Here is a 10,318-nt window from a genome sequence, read left to right on the forward strand (position 1 = left end):
GCTCTCGGCTGGGAAGTGTCTCTTGATTTCACACAGCACACATATGAGGGTAATATTGATGATGGGAGGTTCAGAGTTCAGACGCAGCCTTTTCCTTCCAACCTCCGTGAGATCTCCACATGATTCTGCCTCAGCATATGCCTCACACAGAAGACATACTCAGAGACTTACACACTGACACACATAGAGGCACTTAAAAGACTACAGATCAACCCACACCCAGACACAGAGATTGACACACAAAGGACACACACACCAAGATTCTACTACACAGGAGAAAGGAAGGGTTTGCTCCAAATAGGCTTTGTTTTTGTAAATAAACCGCTGATGTGAAAATCAATGTCTCACTGTACATCACACTGTAAATATGTCTCAATATGAGTGATAGCATCGCTGGCAGTCATCTATCAAGCCAGACCATATGTTGGTTTGGGTGGGGAGGGAACGGGAGCTTACTGCAAAGCCTGCCTTATCCCCAGCATTACAGTCTCTAAGAAAGGATTTACTATTTAATTCTGATTAGATATAATCTTTCCACAGACAAAACACAGAGTGATAGACTGAGGAGAGATAACCTGACCGGAGAAGAGTATGTGGATAAATAGTCAGACACTGGCCTGGTCCCTACACAACATTAGTGTGAACCGTGATAGCACAATTATTAAAAGCCATGGATTATCAATCAGGAATTAATACTGCTTTTTGTGTCTGCTCCAACTGAACAGCCATCGCTACTGTTTTTCACCCCCCACTGTCGCTGCAACAAGAAGAAAGCAATTTTTTCTTTATTTTTTCACAAGAGGAGGTGAGCCAGGGAGGTGAGCCAGGGAGAGGAATTAGAGGTGTAGATACAGTCCTCAACTGAGCCACACTAACTACAACAACAACAAGCGTCTGGCAGCTGCTTCTCATGCCCTGGATGTGCACAGACAACTGAAGAAGACTAATTTATTTAGTTTCTACACTCATCTATTTTCCTCCCCCCTCTGACTGCCTGGCTGACTGCCTGGCTGACTGCCTGGCTGACTGCCTGGCTGACTGCCTGGCTGACTGCCTGGGTGACTGCCTGGCTGACTGCCTGGCTGACTGCCTGGCTGACTGGGATAACACTGGCTCCTCTCTCTCAGTGAGTGAGCGTGTGTGTTTCTCTCAGGCGGAGTGTTGCGCTGTGAAGGCTGTGGAGTGGATCTCTACTCTTCCTTTCCCAGTGGAGTATTGGATGAGAACGGTGGAAGTCTCTTTCTTTTTCCCAACCCTGACTATTGACTGTCACCTGTGCTGCATCCATGACTTTACGTACTTGGCTGGTGTATGGGCTTGGATTTAGTTTGATATCTGCTTTCTTCATCTCACAGGGTGAGTATAGGCATACTGAGGTCAGGTGTTTGTGTGTGTGTGTGTGTGTGTGTGTATATGTGTGTGTGTGTGTGTGTATATGTGTATGTGTGTATGTGTGTATGTGTAAAATAATGAATGGACACCATATGGTTGCCTTCATGTTGCAAACAATTGACATGGGGGGGGGGGAATCCATAAACCATACAATGGGACTATAACCAAAGGTTTCAAGCAACATTTCCCCAGGGACATAACAACAGTTGATTTGACTTGATTTGACTTTAACCTGCTGAATTTCTTTGTCTTGCTAGGGGCGAAAAAATAAAAAATTGGTTCCCTGATGTTTTTTTATTTTCATATTCCTCTCATGCTCATAATAACTTATTTATCAAAGCACATTTGATCCCTTTATGGATGAAACTCAGGGTCCAGTAAGCTCTTGGACAGATTACTGGTTCAGTATTTATATCAATAGATACACTGCCCACACGGCTCAATGATGTGGTCAACATGCTGGACATAAATTATATTCCCAAACGTCATAAGATTATTAAAGCAGATTTTGCTATATTCACACGCAATCGACAGTATTTCAGGAACATTGTGACACACATCAACTAATCTATGATATTAAACATTTTTCACGTCATCATAAATTATGGACATGCCACGTCTGATACCCCTGCAGTAATTGTTTTAAATAAACAATACTGGGGAGTTTATACAGAAAGCGGCTAGATCTGAATAGAAAGAGCATAATGTTATCATAGTACTACAAGATACAAAAGAAGCTCATTTGATGTGATCATTTCTAGTCCAATGGAATAGAATGTACATAGTCAGAGTCAAGTGACAACATGGTTTGGTATACTGTGTAGATAAAATGATATACTGTACATGTTTGACAGTAAACATAGATGTGCGCATTGGTGATGTACCATCCAGCAGAATAGCGGTGTTCTTATTCCATTAGACTCTTAAACTGGACATGGGTTCTCTAAAATAATATCAAAATCAAGCAATGAATCTAGAGTTAACACTCCATATTTTGCCCAATTCCTTCATTAATGTGATAGATGGCCACAGAGGGGGAGCCATTTTAATGTTTAATGAGTACGAGAAAAACAACAACCAACCACGAAACCTTGGTTCTGCAAATCAGATTGGCAGCCAACAGCCATTGAGTATTCTACTGCTATTCATTCTCATCCCTGTCACATACAGTACCAGTCAAAAGTTTGGACACACCTACTCATTCAAGGGTTTTTCTTTATTTTTACTATTTTCTAGATTGTAGAATAATAGTGAAGACATCAAAACTATGAAATAACACATATGGAATCATGTAGTAAACAAAAAAGTGTTAAACAAATCAAAACATATTTTATAATTGATGACAACTTTGCACACTCTTGACATTCTCTCAACCAGCTTCGTGAGGAAGGCTTTTCCAACAGTCTTGAAGGAGTTCCCACATATGCTGAGCACTTATTGGCTGATTTTCCTTCACTCTGCGGTCCAATTCATCCTAAACCATCTCAATTGGGTTGAGGTCGGGTGATTGTGGAGGCCAGGTCATCTGATGCGGCGCTCCATCACTCTCTCATTGTCCTATTGAAAAACAAATGACAGTCCCACTAAGCGCAAACCAGATGGGATGGCGTATTGCTACAGAATGCTGTGGTAGCCACGCTGGTTAAGTATGCCTTGAATTCTAAATAAATCACAGACAGTGTCACCAGCAAAGCACCCCCACACCATCACACCTCCTGCTCCATGCTTCACGGTGGGAACCACACATGCAGAGATCATCTGTTCACCTACTCTGCGTCTCACAAAGACACAGCGGTTTGAACCAAAAATCTCAAATTTGGACTCATCAGACCAAAGGAGAGATATCCACCGGTCTAATGTTCATTGCTTGTGATTCTTGGCCCAAGCAAGTCTCTTCTTCTTATTGGTGTCCTTCAGTAGTGGTTTCTTTGCATCAATTCGACCATAAAGGCCTGATTCACGCAGTCGCCTCTGAACAATTGATGTTGAGATGTTTCTGTTACTTGAACTCTGTGAAGCATTTATTTGGGCTAGAATCTGAGGTGAAGTTAACTCTAATGAACTTATCCTCTGCAGCAGAGGTAACTCTGGGTCTTCCTTTCCTGTGGCGGTCCTCATGAGAGACAGTTTGATCATGGTGCTGGATGTTTTTGAAGTGCGACTGCACTTGAAGAAGCATTCAAAGTTCATGAAATTCTCCGGATTGACTGACCTTCATGTCTTAAAGTAATGATGAACTGTAGTTTATTTTTGCTTATTTGAGCTGTGCTTGCCATACTTTGGACTTGGTCTTTTACCAAATATGGCTATCTTTTGTATACCACCCCTACCTTGTCACAACACAACTGATTGGCTCAAACGCATTAAGAAGGAAAGAAATTCCACAAATTAACTTTTAACAAGGCACACCTGTTAATTGAAATGCATTCCAGGTGACTACCTCATGAAGCTGGTTGAGAGAATTCCAAGAGTGTGCAAAGCTATCTTCAAGGCAAAGGGTGGCTACTTTCTTGGTTACTACATGATTCCATATATGTTATTTCATCGTTTTGATGTCTTCACTATTATTCTACAATGTAGAAAATAGTAAAAGTAAAGAAAAACCCTTGAATGAGTAGATGTGTCCAAACTTTTGACAGGTACTGTATATCCTGTGGCTAGACTGTATACTGTGGCTTCATATGAGTGCTTTCTCCGCACTAGCGTAATATTACATGTTCCCTGAAGGCTGGCATGTGTTATCTGTCCCTCTGAGGTTTTACATTGATTTCAACAGATTTCTAAAGTGATTTTTGTAAGAGCATTTGGGTGGGATTAGTTTGCCTCTGAAAGCAGCATGAGAGCTTTTGGTTGGCTATTTAACAGAGAGTAAGGCCAGCATTACCTTACTGGCCCAGCTCTGAGCAGCACTAGATGAGGAGATGCTGATAAAGAGAGGGGATTACTGTCAGGCAAAGCTGATCTCCCACCTTGTGCACAGGATTTTGTAGGCCAGATACAGGTGTACGAAGGTCCAGTCTCATGAATAATCCCCTTAGGCCTAATGGATTTGCACGACACTCACTTGAAAGTAAGTCAAGCCATTTAGGAGTTGGAACTGGGGGATGGGAGGAACATGAACTCATGAACTCAATAGGCTAGTGATCGGTAGACATGATCCATGGATGGGTCTTTTGTACGTTTGTAAACTCCTCGTGACGCTCTTGATCATGGACCTGAATTACATAACCTGACAATCATTACGATATTTTTGCTTACTTTCATAGCTGACTCACAGAATAAGAAACACCATATCAAAACAGTTCAGATGTGAAGTGTAATTCTATGGTCATGGGTGTCTGTTTCTACTACTCTGGGACCAGATGGAGACAGGGCTTTACCGTGAGATCACAAGCTTACAGAACAGACAGACAGCTCGGGATACAGCATAGGCTACTAAGAGTGAGTCATGGTTAAGTACAAGCCTGTGAGGTGTCGCTGTCAACATGAGAATGAGACAGACTCCAATATGACTGACAGAGAACACCATCCCAGCAAGAGATCAGCGCAATGTAGTACTGATCACAAAACAAAGTGTGAGGTTTTACAGGGCAAAGGTCTAAATATATGCTAAATCCAAGTTACTGTAAGACAGAGTGGGTGGCACACCATTGTGGCTCTCCATGGCCTCATTTGCAACCAGCAATAAGCTCTGGATTCAGAGAAAGCCAAACGCTAGATGTAGATGCTTTTACAGTAAAAGCAAATTAATTATCTGTAGCGCCTTTATTCCTAATGGTTTTTGTAAGTAGGGAATATTGGCAAACTTGAGAAAACAAAGAATACATAATAGACTTTTTGAGATGTCAGTCCTGTTGCTTCAAAGCAACTTTGACATCTCCTCGCTCTCCTGTAGTCCATGTTGCTGCAGTGCTATGGCTGCAACATCCCATAGGGTGCACATTAATAAGATGACATGTCCCCTCTCCTCTCTAGTCCATGGGCTAAACTGCTATGCCTGTAACATCACATAGGGTGCACACTAACAACTTGACATGTCTACTGGTGCACACTAATACGTTTACATATCTATCTACCAGTGCGCACTAAAAGTGGTATGTCTCCCCTCTCTCCTCCCTAGTCAATGGGTTGCAGTGCTATGGCTGTAACATCATCCAGGGCCAGAGGTACGTGGACATTGGCTGCTCCAACCCAGAGGTCCTCACCTGCACCCACTCACACAAGGGCTTCAAGCACCGCTTCTGCATCAAGACAGAGAGCAGTGAGTCTGTTTCTAATGTTCCTGAACTGATGACTGTCTCAATCAATGCCTGTCTTCATCTCCAATCCCTCCCTTCTATAGATTTTCTCATTCACGGTCTTCTCTGTCTGTTAATGAATGTGTCTGTGTGAAAGAACCCTGTAATGTCTATATGTAGAAAGTCTATTGACCCACATTGTCCAGAAAATTGAGATTAAACAGGAGGAAATACCCTAACCTCTCCTCTGCACTCTTTAGCCATACTATTGTATGTAAAAAGGGCAAGGCCTTATCTTGATGTGAAGATTCCATGGCATCTTACTACATAGCTACAACAGGCTTTATTCCACCAAATGTGTAAATAACAGTCAGTCAATCCTGTAGGTAAAATCAAAATAGAGAAGACGGACTGCCATACATAATATTAAAGAGTTGATGGAGTTCTGCTGACATCCATGCATGTAAGATCCAGCTGTTCTCCTGTTGACAGCTGAAGGAGCCACTCACGTAAAGGGCTGATGTGGCACTGTTTTGTAGTGGCTCAGGGAAATAATGGGGTCAATGAAGAGTAACGACAGCCTGTCACACACACAAGAATGACAGGGCTCTGCTAAAACGGGACACAGGATCCCTTTAAACAGCGTCTTGGGGATAATCTAGAACTCTTCTTCACTTTAATCCCATGGGCACAACTCCGACTGGACCGGCGGCTGCTGTTTCATAACCAGCTTAGCGTCCCACTCCCCTCACTTTGTCCCCAGCTGGGAGATTTGTCTGACGCGGCTGTTCCCCACCTGGACTGTATCCACCGTCCAGCTGTCACTTTCTTATGACTGATGAGGGATTTATGGCTCTTGATAGACAAAAGTGGTCTGCTCGGACTTAAAGAGAGCATTGATGTGGGTGTTTTTTCTTAAGGGTTGTAGATGGTTTACGTACCAAGTTTTATGGAGTGTTTGATAGCTTGGCTGGATGCCCTTATGTAGTTGTACAGTAACAACTTTCAATCAACTGCCAAATTGTAACTTTTTTGCTCTGACTTACAGACATGCATATTTTTCAATCTATTGTACACGTGCGATGTGTCCTCCTAAGCAACCATTACATTCAATCAGTAAACACAGTTTACCACAAGGAAAATTGAGAGATTTGATGATGTAATTCCGTTCTATGACAGCCTCCCTCTCTGCACTCCTTTGGCTCTCAAGGACTTTAAAACACACATGAATACACTGGCATTCTTTGCTTCTTCTGCCTCTTTCCTGATGACCTCACCATCTACTTGTCACTCTTCTCTGACTTCCTGTCATTTCAGCGGCCCTGGGAATTGTCCTGACCAGTGGATGTGCCACATCAAGACACTGCCAGCAACATGAGCTGCCTGGAGTGCGCATCCACTGCTGCGCCTCAGACCTCTGTAACAGCACCCCCTGCTGTCGAGCAAGCATATTGCATTACGTCTGCGTCCTGGCAATCCTGCTGCTGCTGAGGTTGTGGTTGTGATATGAGGTCACAACTTGTACAGACTCAACAATTGGTCAAATACACAGATGGAACTCGGAATAAACCATCTATGAATGACACTTTACATGACTAGTTCTCAGTGTCTCTTCTCAGCTCCACATGTTAAGAGGGTTGTACAATACTGTACATGGACTAGCCGGTGCCCCCGCACATTGACTCTGTACCGGTACCCCCCTGTATATAGCCTCCGTACTGTTATTTTATTTTACTGCTGCTATTTAGTTATTTGCTTTTATTTTTTTTGCTTAACACTTTTTTTATTTGTTTTACTTTGCGTTGTTGGTTAAGGGCTTGTAAGTAAGTATTTCACTGTAATGTCTACACCTGTTGTATTCGGCTTTACACTGGACTCCTTATCCCAATGTCAGAAAAGAAAGGCAAATAACTAAGCCAAGGTTTTCTCATATTTCAATATAATGGTGCTTTTATACAGTCATTGAGTTTAGGAAGTGTCCCAGAGAGTAATGTTCAATAACAAATCATCAGAAGGGCCTATGGGTATCAAAGAAAAGGAAAAACAAGGCTGTTAGTTATATGGCTTGAATCGCATTGTAATGAGTGATCTGGGGAATTAATTGACAGCTGTGACATTCTGTATTTATTCAAATTGATATCATTTTAGTCCTAATCATCAGTACTGCTTCAGTTGCTTGTAAAGCGCAAATCTTAATTTATGTGGGTTATGTTTATTCAGGGTTAAACCCTAGATAATACAGTAAAATAAGGTTCAACGTAAGCCGTATTGTTTATTGCTTTTTTTATTCAGTTTCCTCTGAGTTAAGCTAAGTTTGGAGATGCATGCTGCATGTTGATTTATTTCAGATTGTAAAAATGTACAAAATAATAGTACAGTGAAAGCATGTAATGTTGTGAAATACTGTATTAAAATACTTAGTCATACCATGTTCTCTATCCTATACTATAACATACACACTTATATATTGTTAATTAGTAACCATGGTATAAATGCAATCTAAAACATTGGTCTCAACAATTCATGCAACTGAGTCGAAAATGCCCACTGAGAGACTAAAAAGAAGACCGAAAAGTTACTCTTTACATGGCAAGGTAAGTAGGCCAGAAAAAACACCACCTTTTTGTGAGACTTGTGTTCTATGCTTCCATCTCAGAGCAATATAAATCAATCAATGCATTGAATGTGAGTGGCCCAGTTTGGATGTCTTTACATCCTCTGGGCACTAGATGTCTTCTGTGAGGGAGTTAGGAAGTTCAGACACAATAATGAAAAATATATCAAGTGGGAAAAGGCACAGAGGGCACATTCAAAAGATGTTCTCTGTGCACGAAAAATAATAAAATGTATTGTGTTGATTTTATGACAGCTGATGCATTTCTGGTAAGAATAAAGACAACGTCTGATCAGCTTGCTAGCCCTGACGTTCCTATCACAGTCTGATTTATTAGGCAACTATGATTTTTATTTATTTATTTAAGCTTTATTTTATCTGGGAGTCATACTGAGACCAAGGTCTCCTTTACAGTGAGCCCTGAATTACAGAAATTACAGAAAATGCATCAACATATAAATACAAAATGCAAGCAGAAAGAAAAACACTGTCATAAAAAACAAACACATTCATCAGTAGTAAGGTCCTCAATCAGCTTTCTAAATTACACTAGAGGCACCAAAACATACAATTTAAGAAAATGTTGAAGATTGTTCCACAAATAAGATGCAAGAAAACTAAAAGCTTATTTACCTAACTCAGTAGAGACCAAAGGAATTTCCAGAGTTAGCCATCTCTGAGACCAGGTGTGGTAACTCATATAGTATGTCTAAAGTTTAGTAAAGCTGTTAGGTACAGTGGAACTTTTGTAAAAAGGCTTTATAAATGAAAACATAGCAATGTATCAACATATGTGACATCAAAGAAGGCCAACCAACTTTCTGGTAGAGAATGCAGTGATGAGCACTAAAATTGTTGCCCGTAATAAAGCGCAGTGCGCTATGACAAACTGTATCTAAGGGCTTTAATGAAGTGGCAGCTGCGTTCATTCATATAGATGATTTTGCCATAGTCTTGGACCGATAGGAACGTCAACATTGACTACAGCTCAGCGTTCAACACCATATTGCCCACAAAGCTCATCACTAAGCTAAGGACCCTGGGACTAAACACCTCCCTCTGCAACTGGATCCTGGACATCCTGACGGGCTGCCCCCAGGTGGTAAGGGTAGGCAACAACACATCTGGCACGCTAATCCTCAACACTGTGGCCCCTCAGGGGTGCGTGCTTAGTCCCCTCCTGTACTCCCTGTTCACCCACGACTGTGTGGCCAAGCACGACTCCAACACCATCATTAAGTTTGCTGACGACACAACAATGGTAGGCCTGGTCACCGACAACGATGAGACAGCCTATAGGGAGGAGGTCAGAGACCTGGACAACAACCTCTCCCTCAACGTGAGCAAGACAAAGGAGATGATCGTGGACTACAGGAAAAGGACGGCCGAACAGGCCCGCATTAACATCGACGGGGCTGTAGTGGAGAGGGTTGAGAGTTTCAAGTTCCTTGGTGTCCACATCACCAACAAACTATCATGGTCCAAATACACCAAGACAGTCGTGAAGAGGGCACGACAACACCTTTTCCCCCTCAGGAGACTGAAAAGATTAGGCATTGGTCCCCAGATCCTCAAAAAGTTATACAGCTGCACCATCGAGAGCATCCTGACCAGTTGCATCACCGCCTGGTATGGCAACTCCTCGGCATCCGACCATAAGGCGCTACAGAGGGTAGTGCGTACGGCCCAATACATCATTGGGGCCAAGCTTCCTGCCATCCAGGAACTATATACTAGGCGGTGTCAGAGGAAGGCCCCTCCACCCCCTTTGTTTTTACACTGCTGCTATGCATAGTCACTTTACCTCTACCTACATGTACAAATTACCTCGACTTAACTGTACCCCCGCACATTTACTCGGTACCGGTACCCCCTGTATATAGCCTCGTTACTGTTATGTAATTTTATTGTGTTACTTTTTATTTTATTTTTTACTTTAGTTTATTTAGTAAATATTTTCTTAACTCTATTTCTTGAACTGCATTTTTGGTTAAGGGTTTGTAAGTAAGCATTTCACAGTACATTTACATTTCAGTCATTTAGCAGACGCTCTTATCCAGAGCGACTTACAGTT

Source organism: Coregonus lavaretus, assembly GCF_964263955.1.
Source record: "Coregonus lavaretus genome assembly, chromosome: 24".
Taxonomy (NCBI): domain Eukaryota; kingdom Metazoa; phylum Chordata; class Actinopteri; order Salmoniformes; family Salmonidae; genus Coregonus; species Coregonus lavaretus.